Raw genomic sequence first — 12585 nt, 5'->3', positions numbered from 1 at the left:
GCTGAAGCACGCAATTTAGCGTTTAGATTGCTTTAATTTTTTTTTATTTGTATATTTACTTTATTTTACTATACAATACTGTATTGGTTTTACCATACATTGACATTAATCCGCCACGGGTGTACATGAGTTCCCAATCCTGAACCCCCCTCCCACCTCCCACCCCATATCATCTCTCTGGATCATCCCCGTGCACCAGCCCCAAGCATCCTGTATCCTGTATTGAACATAGATTGACTATTCATTTCTTACATGATAGTATACAGGTTTCAATGGAGAATGGTATTTTTTATTTTTAATTTCATTGTTCTGAGATTTCAGGTAAATTATTCTTGTTTTTTTTTTTTTTTTTTTTGAGAGAAAGCAGGTCTTTAGACAAGGATCATATATGTTACTATTTTTAAATCAACCAGAGATAGAGATATCCAAATAAATGCTCTACTGATTGATCTTTTTGTGATCAATTGGTTAATGACGTTTAATACTCTAAAAGAAATATTACCTTAAAGTGATTTTCAAGACTTGAGAGATCATGCCTTCTCTAAAACCTGATAGGCCTGTATTCTTATTACTAGTCATTAATATGATGTCAAGTTTAATGGTTTTCTTTTCTTGTTTCCTTCCTCCTTCTCTCCTTCTCTTCCTCTTCCTCCTTTCTTTTTTTCATTCTGTTTTTATATCATTCTTTCTTAAGTCTTTACTCTTCTGCAATATTTCACTTCCATGTTAGCATTTATAAGAAGGGAAGTTTCAAAACTATTTATGTGTTTATAAAGATAAGTTTGATGGCCAATGATTTAACTATTGAGTTGCTCTTCTAGCAGACTTCACATTTTGTTATTGAGATATCTTCATTGTTTTCCTTAGTCAAAGGAATATTATCCTAGAAAGGAAAATTGAGAAATATAAAACTATCTGATGAATTCATTCAATAATATGACATACTATTTCTTAAAATGCTTATTTTATGTCAATAAATAAATATTATTTAACATCCAGAGAGCAGGTTAAAAAATAGCAGCCTAGAAGAATGAACAATTACATCTTTTAACCTCATCTTTGGATCTAAGGATAGACTTTGCATATTTTTAGTATTCAAATCTAGTAAAGGATAACAATTTTATAGTAGTGCACAGATGATAAATTTTATGTAGCAGAATTGGAGTTTAATTAAACCATCAAAATCATTAAATTTATAATTCAAAGATGTTAAATTGATTTCTATGAAACATTTGGAAATATAGTTAATAGAACTTCCTATTCTGTACATTATTAATAAAAAATATACAAATGTAAATTTTCATAGATTTAGCTAAGCTTTAACATGTGTTTATTCTTAAATTTTCTGTTAGCTGTTACTTACTGATTTATCCATATTTAGTCAATATTTAAGAATTAATTGCACTGTGTCAATTTACATGAAATTATGCCCTGTACATTCAGAAATATGTTTTTTATTTAATATTTTTCACTTTTAATACCAAAGTTCAATGTATTTATTTAATGAGGTAGAGTTTTCACAGTGCTTCATTTAAACAAAGTTTTAATTTATTTTATGTAACTGAAAAGTTTGATTGAAAGGGAATTTGGTATAGGTTAATGAGACACTTTTCTAGCAAATTAAGGAAATGCATTTTTTTTTTCTTTTTTTTGGTTGGGTTCATATTTAGTTTTTCATTTGCTTGCTGTTACATTTAGTAGCATATGCTACAGGAAGACTGAGTAATATGAAAGGAAGACATTATCACTTACATAAAATAAATTCGTGTATAAATAACACAAGTAAAGTAATTTGTATACTTTACTGAGTAGATTGCTTCACAGTTTATAAAGCACGTTCACATAAGATCTTTTTAAAGTTTTAAGTAAGATTGAGAGGACAAAAGTGGGAAAATATGAGAAAACAAGTCGAGTGACTAGAACTAGCCATTTGTGGAAAGCAGAATAATGTTCCCCCAAGACACATATGCTCTACTTTATGGAACCTGTGAATATCTTATGTTACATGACAAAGAGTCATTGAGGTTGAATCCGAATTAAGTTTGCCAGCCAGCTGAATTTAGGGTTGTGAGATTTTCCTGGATTATCTATTTGGGCCTAATATAATCACAGGAGTCCTTGAATATCAAAGAAGGCAGAAGAGAAGGTCAGAATGATGTGATGTTAGAAGGATCCTGTCAACCATCACTGGTAAAGAAAAAGGAAAGGGGCCATAAGCCAGGGAAGGCTGGTGGCCTCACAAAGTTGGAAAAGGCAAGGAAACAGGTTCCCACCTAAAGCCTCTGCAAAGGAATTCAGCCCTACTGACATCTTGATTTTAGCTCAATAAGACCAAACTCAGATTTGTTATAAACAGAAGAATAATACAATAAATTTGTAACGTTTTAGCCACCATGTTTCTGGTAATTTGTTAGAGCATCAATAGGAAACTAATGTTTCAGAATTTGGGATATTCTCACACTTATTTTCCTACATTAACATTAGAGTCCTTTTGCCTAAGAAGAAGAAGAATTTTAAAAACTGGATTTTCTTTTTGATTTTATTTGTGAATTCAGGGAAAATTGGAGACTTCATGTTATCAAACATTGAAATCTTAAACATTTTTTTTCACTTAGGACAATATACATTTTTAAATCTCATTTGAGTTTTTCTTTCATTTTTATGCTTTTTATTTCTTAATATCTTTTATCTTTTAATGTGTTGTTGCTGTAAGTACTATTTCTTATATTATACTTGGCTAGGCTTTCAGATAAGTTCAGTTAAGTCACTCAGTCGTATCCGACTCTTTGCCACCGCATGAATTGCAACACACCAGGCCTCCCTGTCCATCACAAACTCCTGGAGATCACACAAACTCACATCCATCGAGTCAGTGATGCCATCCAGCCATCTCATTCTTTGTCGTCCCCTTCTCCTCCTGCCCCCAATCCCTCCCAGCATCAGAGTCTTTTCCAATGAGTCAACTCTTTGGATGAGGTGGCCAAAGTATTGGAGCTTCAGCTTTAGCATCATTCCTTCCAAAGAAACCCCAGGGTTGATCTCCTTCAGAATGGACTGGTTGGATCTCCTTGCAGTCCAAGGGACTCTCAAGAGTCTTCTCCAACACCACAATCATGCTATTTCTAGGATTTCCTCACTAAGCATGATATTCAACATTTATTTGATTCTTCACTTAATTATAATGATTATACAAAGCAAATATAGCTAAATTCAGTTGCAACTCTGCTGCAGAACATTAGGAACACAAAGTAAATATGAGGTAGCTATTTGTCAATTTGATAAACACATTTTCTGTCTATGGAGAAGTACATTCTTACTCTTCCCATTACACATTGAATAACACAGGAATGAGTGTTGTCACATACTGTTGCAGACAGTGATGTCTACTGATATCCTTGCAGGCAAAGGTGAAGACAGCATATGTGCAAACTCTAAGAGAGAAAAATAAAAATATGGAAGGTTGAAGAAAAGAAACTGTCCAGAAAGTGGAGAGAGAAGGGAAATCCATGGTGGGAAAGTTTTTGAACAAGGCAATCCCTTTAGATAACCACAGTGCAATTTCTTTTTAAATACACCTCCTCCTCACCTTTTATTGGAGCCTAGAAAAGTAAATGGTGATACTAAAGAACTAAACTTTAGTGGCCATTTTGGAATTTTTTTTTTGAAGACATCTTCCCTTCAAATTATAGTTATCTTAGGAATTTCCAAATTTCAGAAAAGGCTATTATATATACTTATACATCTGAACTATGGTCAATGACTCAGTTTGGGAACAGAAAAGGAAAGTTTGGTATTGTCTTCAATCATCCTACTGCTCAAATCAGAGCAGTGGAGTTAGCATTATCTTAAGTAAAGATGTGAGGACTAAAATTCCAGACTGTGATTAGCACAGAGCCATGGGAAAATTAGACAATCTCTCATCCTCATAAAAATTACACTGGACACTTACATAAAGACATTGATTCCTCATGGGTCTGGTTTGGCCTGGAAACAAGAATATTATAAGGCAAGATTCAATTTATGAAGAGGTTACCTTGTGAAACTATGAAATACAGACTATTTTCCCTTCAAAGTTACACCATATAAGTCAATGATAAGTATTTCTGTTTTCATTGTCATCTCTGTGTTTGTGTGTGTGTGTGTGTGTGTGTGTGTGTGTGTGCGACATGTATATTGAAATGTATATTACAATACAATAGCATTGCTGTGTGGACTTTTTTTCTGAAATCTTGATTTATTTGAGTTACTAAACATATTTTAAAACATAGCTTCATTTTTGCCAAAAGCAAAACTTGGCCCCCAGTAGAATGAAGTTTAATACTGAGAAACCATATTTCTCTTACAAATAATTTTATCTGCAGCAAAGTTCTGAGACTCATCATTTCAATAAGCAAAAGTAACCTGCTGTCTCAGTCCATTCGGACTGCTGTAACATGATAAAATTGACTGTGGCTTTTGAACAGGGTTTTTCACGGCTCTGAATGTTGGGGAGTCCAAAATCAAGGTACTGGCAGATTTGCTGTCTGGTGAGTTCTGGCTTCCTGATTCATAGAGGACCATCTTATCTCTATAACTCACAAGATAGAAGGGGCAAAGGAGGTTTCTGGGATCTCCTTATATGGACATCAATCCTATTCATCAGGGCTCCATTCTCATGACATAATCACCCTCTAAAGGCCCTACCTCCAAATGTCATCACACTGATGTTTAGGATTTCAACATATAAACGTATGGGTTGGGCAGGGAAGTGGTGAGGATGCACACATTTAGTCTTTAACTAAATGTCATTTAAGACAGAATAATCAACTACAGCTTTTGAATAATATCTAAATATGCAATATAAGACAATTGTAGTCTCCCAATACATAATTTTATTTTCATATTGATTAAAGTACACTCCTACTCATGGTTTTATTTATGATGGCCCAGAATTTTTCATGAGCAAATACCTGATACATTTTATTTCAATATTTATGAAGTCTAAAATGTAAATCAGCTATCAAAATTTAAAAGAAAGTGAAAGTGAAAGTTGCTCAGCCATGTCTGATTATTTTTAACCCCATGGACTATAGCCTGCCAGCTCCTCTGTCCATGCAATTCTGTAAGCTAGAATACTGGATTGGGCAGCCATTTCCTTCTCCAGAGGATCTTCTCAACCCAGGGACTGAACCCAGATCTTCCACTTTGCAGGTGGATTCTATACCATCTAAGCCATCAGGGAAGCCCTTATACTACCTATATAACTCAAAACATTGTACTTCATTTTTAAAGTTAAAATTTTAACTTGGAAATGAGTTCAAAAGAATTAATTAGACTAAGGTAGATTATGCTTTCAGCCTATGAGTCATTAGAATTTTAGTGATTCAAAATAAAAAATTGGCACAGAAAGGGGTAGCCCAAGAGATTCACACTCGAGTTTCTTTGGCAGACTCTTCATTCATGAGTCTCCTTGGAATCAACGATCCCAGAATGAAGGAGAAAGGAACAGTATCCTTCAGAGAGAGAAATCCAGACAGCCAAACTATGGCCATGTCTGGAGTTAGTATGCCTTGTCAGTTATCCTGTTGGAAACCAAAGTAGCTAGGCCTTTATATTATGCTCTATCAATCATTGGATTTAGGCTGTGAGAAGAGTATGGATCTCCAGATTTCTATAGCAGAGGCAACCCCTGAAGAACTTGAGAGTTGAAGGCTATCTTCCATCCACATTGCCAACAGCACTTCTAATCCTTCTTTGATAGAACCTAGTGCCACATCACGGTCTCCACCACTTGTACTGGTTTGCCCACTTTATATACCTTTCTTTTTACATCTTCAAAAACATTTACTTTTTAATTAATTTTTTATTGAAGGATAATTGCTTTACAAAATTTTGTTGTTTTCTATCCAACCTCAACATGAATCAGCCATAGGTATACATATATGCCCGCTTGAAGCTCCCTCCCATCTCCCTCTCCATCCCACCCCTCTAGGTTGATATAGAGCCCCTGTTTGAGTTTCCTGAGCCAGACAGAAAATTCCCATTGGCTATCTATTTTACACATAGTAATTTAAGTTTCCATGTTACTCTTTCCATACATCTCACCCTTCTCCTCCTCTCTCCTCATGTCCATAAGTCTATTCTCTATGTCTGTTTCTCCATTGCTGCCCTGTAAATAAATTCTTCAGTACGATTTTCTTAGATTCCATATATGTGTGTTAGAATACTATATTTATCTTTTTTCTTTCTAACTCAGTTCACTCTGTATAACAGGTTCTCGTCTCATCCACCTCATCAGAACTGGCTCAAATGTGCTCCTTTTTATGGTTGAGTAATATTTCATTGTGTACATGCACCACAGCTTCTTTATCCATCTGTTCATCTGTTGCTGGACATCTAGTTTGCTTCCATATTCTAGCTATTGTAAATAGTGTTGCAATTAACATTGGGATATATGTGTCTTTTTCAATTTTGGTTTCCTCATAGTATATGCCTAGGAGTGGGATTGCTGGGTCATATGGTGGTTTCATTCCTAGTTTTTTAAGGAAACTCCATATCATCTTCATAATGACTATATCAATTTACATTTCCACCAACAGTACAAGAGTGTTCCCTTTGCTCCATACCCTCTCCAGAATTTATTGTTTGTAGACTTTTTGATAATGGTCATTCTGACCAGTGTGAGGTAATATCGCATTGCGGTTTTTCTTTTCATGTGTTTGTTAGCTATCTGTATGTCTTCTTTGGAGAAATGTCTGTGTAGGTCTTTTTCTTACTTTTTGATTGGGTTGTTTGCTTTTCTGGTATTGAGTTGCATGAGCTGCTTATATATTTTGGAAATTAATCCTTTGTCAGTTGTTTCATTTGCTATTATTTTCCCCCCTTTCCGAGGGTTGTCTTTTCACCTTGCTTACAGTTTCCTATGCTGTGCAAAAGTTTTTAAGTTTAATCAGGTCCCACTTATTGGCTTTTGTTTTTATTTCCATTACACTAGGAGATGGGTCTTAGAGGATCTTGCTTTGATTTATGTCATGAAGTGTTCTACCTATATTTTCCTCTAAGTGTTTTATAGTTTCTTTAATCCATTTTGAGTTTATCTTTGTGTATGGTGTTAGGAAGTGTTCTAATTTCATTCTTTTCCATGTAGCTGTCGTTTTCCCAGCACTATTTATTGAAGAGGCTGTCTTTGCCCCATTGTATATTCTTGTCTCCTTTGTCAAAAATAAGTTACCCATAGGTACATGGGTTTATTTCTGGGCTTTCTATCTTGCTCCATTGGTCTATATTTCTGTTTTTGTGCCAGTACCATACTGTCTTGATACCTGTAGCTTTGTAGTATAATCTGAAGTCAGGAATATTGATTCCTCCAGCTCCATTCTTCTTTCTCAAGACTGCTTTGCTACTTTGGGTCTCTTTTGTTTACATAAGAGTTGCCAGAAGTTTTTTTCAAGGTTCACATAGGTCAATGTTCATGGGGAAACTTAGAAGTAGGAAATTGGTAAGACAAATTAGAACCCCTCAATGTAACATTGCAATAGATACCTGTCTTCTCTTATTGTTGTTCAGTCACTCAGTGATGTCTGACTTTTTGAGACCCCATGAGATGCAGTACTCCAGGTTTCCCTTTCCTTCACTATCTCCTGGAGCTTGCTCAAACTCATATCCATTGAGTCAGTGATGCCATCCAGCTATCTTGTCCTTTGTTTTCCCCTTGTCCTCCGGCCTTCAATCTCTCCCAGCATCACTGTCTTTTCTAATGAGTTGGCTCTTCACATCAGGTGGTGAAAGTATTGGAGCTTCAGCTTCAGTATCAGCCCCTCCAGTGAAAATTCAGGGTTGATTTCCTTTAGGATTGACTGGCCTGCTCCCCCTCAGCTTGAAGTATTGCCTGTGGCAGTCTTGCAGTGTTTCATTATGGCATGGCACAGATGCTTGTGCCCAAGGGATCACCATGACCTTCTCTGACAGAAATTAGTGTATTTATATATGGACCATCAGAATTGGACAGGAGTATACCAAAAGACATCCAAAAAGCTTCTCTGGGTGCCAACAATATCCCTCTCTGACCACACTGTATAACTGAAGTTCTGTCTCAGGTTGATGATCAGGGTTCCTGATCCCTGACAACTTGATGACTCCTTTTTTTACATGTTTTTCCTTTGCATGAAGTCCAAAGCTTTCCCAATGATCCATTTTTCCCCATGGAGTGGTACCAAGTGGGACTCAGGCAGATCAGGGCAGATGAGGGAACTGTCTTATTAAAAAGGAATCCTTAATAAATTCCTGTTATTTGTGTGTGTGTGTGTGCGCGCATATGCATGTGTATGACTGGGGTCTGGAAGAGAAGAGTAGGAAGTAATAAGAATGCAACAGTCCCGAGTCAGAGTGGAGAAAGTTGTCTCAGTCAAGTTCCCCTGGAAAGGAGGAAAAGTAAAAACATCTCAGTTGATACCCCCCTGATTGGAAGGCCTCTGAACGGAGGTGCCTCGGCCAAAAATGTGAATATGTTAGCCGGCCTGGTTAGGAGACATGAGTCTTTGACAGTAACTTTCTCAGAAGTCTGTAAGGCAAGGCTGTAGACTAAGTCTTCTGTGGGTAGGGCTTTCTCTCATGAGCCTGCAAATTAACAAAGGCTTCTTTGTTAATTAACTAAACTTGGGTTTGAAAGGTCATACCAGATTTTGGCCTTGAAATCAGACTCCTCAACAAACAGCGCCAATCTCTTAAGAGTTCAGTAGAATTCTTGATGTGTCCCTTGGCTGAAACGTTTCTCCCATTGGCACCCAATCTTGCAGAACTCAGATGAGCAAGGATAGGAAGCAATATTCCCCAAGGAATCACTGGGATTTATGATAAACTTGGCCATTCTTTCTTCCATGTGAATATCAGGTCCGTGAATTCCTCCTAATATGTACATAGCACTACATAAACATCTTTGCTTTAAGGTGGATCCTGAATCCTGGACAATGATGCCTGGCCATTTCAAAAGTATCACTTTTGATTTGCCAGTTCAGCTTTGCAATCATTCCAGTCTATTATAAGTCTAATAGCTTCTAGATTGTGTGATAGGACCAGTGGATCCCACAATCACAGCTCATTACTGCACATTACTTTTTAAAAATGTAAAAAATAAAATGGCTACAATTGTCAAAAGTGATATTTTATGAGAACCCATGTCCATGATGCAAGCAGTCTATAAGCCCTCTAATAAGAGTGTTGGCTGTGGCTTTGGAGACAGGAAAGACAGACCCATACCTAGCATATTTCTCTATCCCCGTCTGAATGAATGAATGGCTGTTCTAGGGTGAAATGGAATCAGTGTTATCAAAATTACCAAAGAGTCTTTATTGTCCTGCAAGGATTTGTGTCCCACTGAAGGCACATTAGCTTGTACATTTGCCATGATGTTACAGAGTCCTTTTGCCAAAGGACCTAACATTTTCTTTAATGAGTGGTCTCTGAATCAAATTGGCTTAGGTCCAGATACTATCAATAAGAAATAGAATTTAACTGTTTAGTAAGACAATTTTCTTTTTTCCATCAGATCATTCATTCTTAAATATTACTTCTGGGGATAGCTTTAGGGTTCCTAGACTCAATTCACTCTGTGTGTCTGTGTGTGTGTAATCTTTCCCACACAAATGAGCTATTCTTGGATGCCAGCTCAATTCTGACTCTATCTACCTGGAAATAGAATCAGATTCCACTCAACTAAAGGGCTGAGTCCCAGGCATTGCCCTCTACAAGGGTAGATGCAAGACCAGGTTGCTTTCTGTGCTTCTGACAGACTACATACAATTGGAAGTTTCAAAATCCCCCTCCAACTCAGGATGCCAATTGAAAGTTCAGGTTGTTATTTGTACTTTAAACAGAATGGCTCACAGAACTTGGGAAAACCCAGTTTTCCCACTAGATTACTGATTTATTATAAAAAAATACTAGAGAATAAGAATCAACAGCCAGAAGAACAGATTCCTTGGGCAAAGCTTGGGGAAAGAGCTCAAAACTTCCATTTCCATTCCATGTGTGCCACTTTCCCCAATCCCCATGTGTTAACCATCATGAAAGTTCTCCAATCCTTGTCTTTCTGGGTTTTTATGGAGGCTTCATTACATAAGCAAGATTGATTAAACCATTGGCCATTGTTGATTGATTCAACCACAAGTTCCCTCAGTTTTCAGGAACTCAGGGCAAGAGATCCAATATTATTTCATTGCACTTATCACTCAAGAAATTCCAAGGGTTTTGGAAGATGTGAGCCAGGAACTGTGGCTAAAACCCTGAGATATATATATATAAAAGAAGTGTGTATTTTCTCATCTAAATGGCCAAATACATTTTTCCCTATTAGCTACAATATCACAGGTACAGATACTTGAGTGCTCATTCACTTTCACTATCAATATTTCCACACTTAAAACTTACTCTAGTGGAATCTATATTATCACCTGAGATCTTTGCCAGGATCCTGAATCCTGCATATTGAGCAAATACTACCAAATCAATAAAGTCTTATTCATTTGATCTGATGTTCCAGCTCTCATGATAAAGCACCCAAGACTTAAGTCTACTCATGAAGTCACAATCAGTATTTAACCCTTTAAATTAAAGATATTAGAAACTCATAAACAACCAAAAATATTTATAGCTTAAAATGGTTACTTAAAATGAATTTAATAATTTTTATTAATGTTCTGTAACATCTTCAGATTCTTATGTCTATTTATCTTAAAATACCATTATTTTGAGTACTGAAAATGAGATCGTACATTTATATCTCTGTATTTAAGACAGAGTATAAAATTACCCCTGTATCTTTTAATGGATATTTTTAAGTTCCCCAGAATCCCACAGCTACTGTATATCAAAGTACAATATAATCTGTGCGTCAGCAACTGTGATTATAATTTGTTTATCATGGGAGAAACTAGATAACTAAATATTATTTTATAAAATAGCCTAAGTAATTTTGTTGCCCCAAATGAACCCTTTGACATGAATGAGACACAACAAGAGTCTCTTTCAGAAAACTGTATCCCACTAAGTATATGGAAATTCTCCTAGACTGCTGAAAGTACCTCTGGGCTGTTGGCAACAATTCTCCATGCCTAATCTTGTGACAGCAGTTGTCCCAGATGACGTTTTCAAGGATATTTGTATAGCAAACAGCCTTGGAAAATGAATATAGTACCTTCCTCAGAGCCAGAAGGCAGATTTCCTGTATGAGATTATAATATGTTCTTAAGAGAAAGTTTATACAGGCTTTCTAGAATACTTTATATGAAATTAGAATTTCCTAGTCTCAAGGGTCACCAACTGTGACACAGACCCACTGTGTGGACAGCATCTACCAAGGCCTGTTTCTGCTCTCAAGGGATTTCAGCCATGTTCTCTGTGCACATAACAAATAACTACAATTTAGTAGTTTAAGACAAGATGCAGTTATTATCTCACATATTATTTCCATGGGTTAGGTGTCTAGACACAGCTGAAACTGGTCCTGTTCTCAAGATTTCACAAGGCTGCAGTTAAGGTGCCAGTCAGGATCCTTGATCATCTAGAGTCCCAACAGAGTAAGAATCTGCCTGCATGTTCATTCAGGTTATTTTTAGTTACTTATGGTTGTAGCTCAATTGGTAAAGAATCTGCCTGCAGTGCAGGAGACCGGGTTCGATTCCTGGGTTGGGAATATCCCCTGGAGAAGGAAATAGCAACCCACTCCAGTATTCTTACCTGGAAAATCTCATGGACAGAGGCCTGCAGTCCATGGGGTCACAAAGAGTTGGGTATGACTGAGTGACTAACACTAACATGGTTGTATGACTGTGAAAGTGAAGTCGCTCAGTCATGTCCGACTCTTTGCGACCCCGTGGACTGTAGCCCACCAGGCTCCTCCATCCATGGGATTCTCCAGGCAAGAATACTGGAATGAGTTGCCATTTCCTTCTCCAGGGGATCTTTCCGACCCAGGGATCGAACCCAAGTCTCCCGCATTTCAGGCAGACGCTTTAACCCATGACTATGGACCTTCAGTTTTCCTTGCTGTTGATAAGAGGCTCCCCACAGTTTCTAATGATCCCCTGCAATTTGTTGACAAATGGGTCCTCCAAGATTGAACTTACTTCCTCAAGCGCATAAACTGCATTTTGTCCCCAGCTCCAATCTGCTAAGATAGAATCTTACTTAACATAATGCAATCATCGGTAACTTTATCACCTTTGCCATACAATGAAACCTAACTTTAAAAGGCTTATCATTTTCACTATATTTGTCTGGTTAAAAAAATGTTGTAGATCCCTCTCATGTTCAAGGAGAGGGGAATCACACAAAAGCATGAACATCAGGAGGTAGGTCACCGTAGGGTGTGCCCGTCACAGGGAACCAATGAAACTGAAGCAAAAACATGTTGCCTGTTGGTCTGGGAACAATAAGGCCTTTTGTCTCCAATCAGGAGCCCTATGTCTTCTGCCAGCATCTATGTACCTATAGCAGGAAATTTTTTAAGCTCACAGTTAACGATGATATCTCAGACTCTTTACAGTTCTTAACATTTTTCTTCCTCATCTTTTCCTAGATGTATGCATAATCTAATGAGAGTATAAGATA

This window comes from Capricornis sumatraensis, chromosome 12 (assembly GCF_032405125.1).
Source record: "Capricornis sumatraensis isolate serow.1 chromosome 12, serow.2, whole genome shotgun sequence".
NCBI lineage: Eukaryota > Metazoa > Chordata > Mammalia > Artiodactyla > Bovidae > Capricornis > Capricornis sumatraensis.
The sequence above is the reverse complement of the archived record's forward strand: the minus strand, read 5'-3'. Positions refer to the sequence as shown.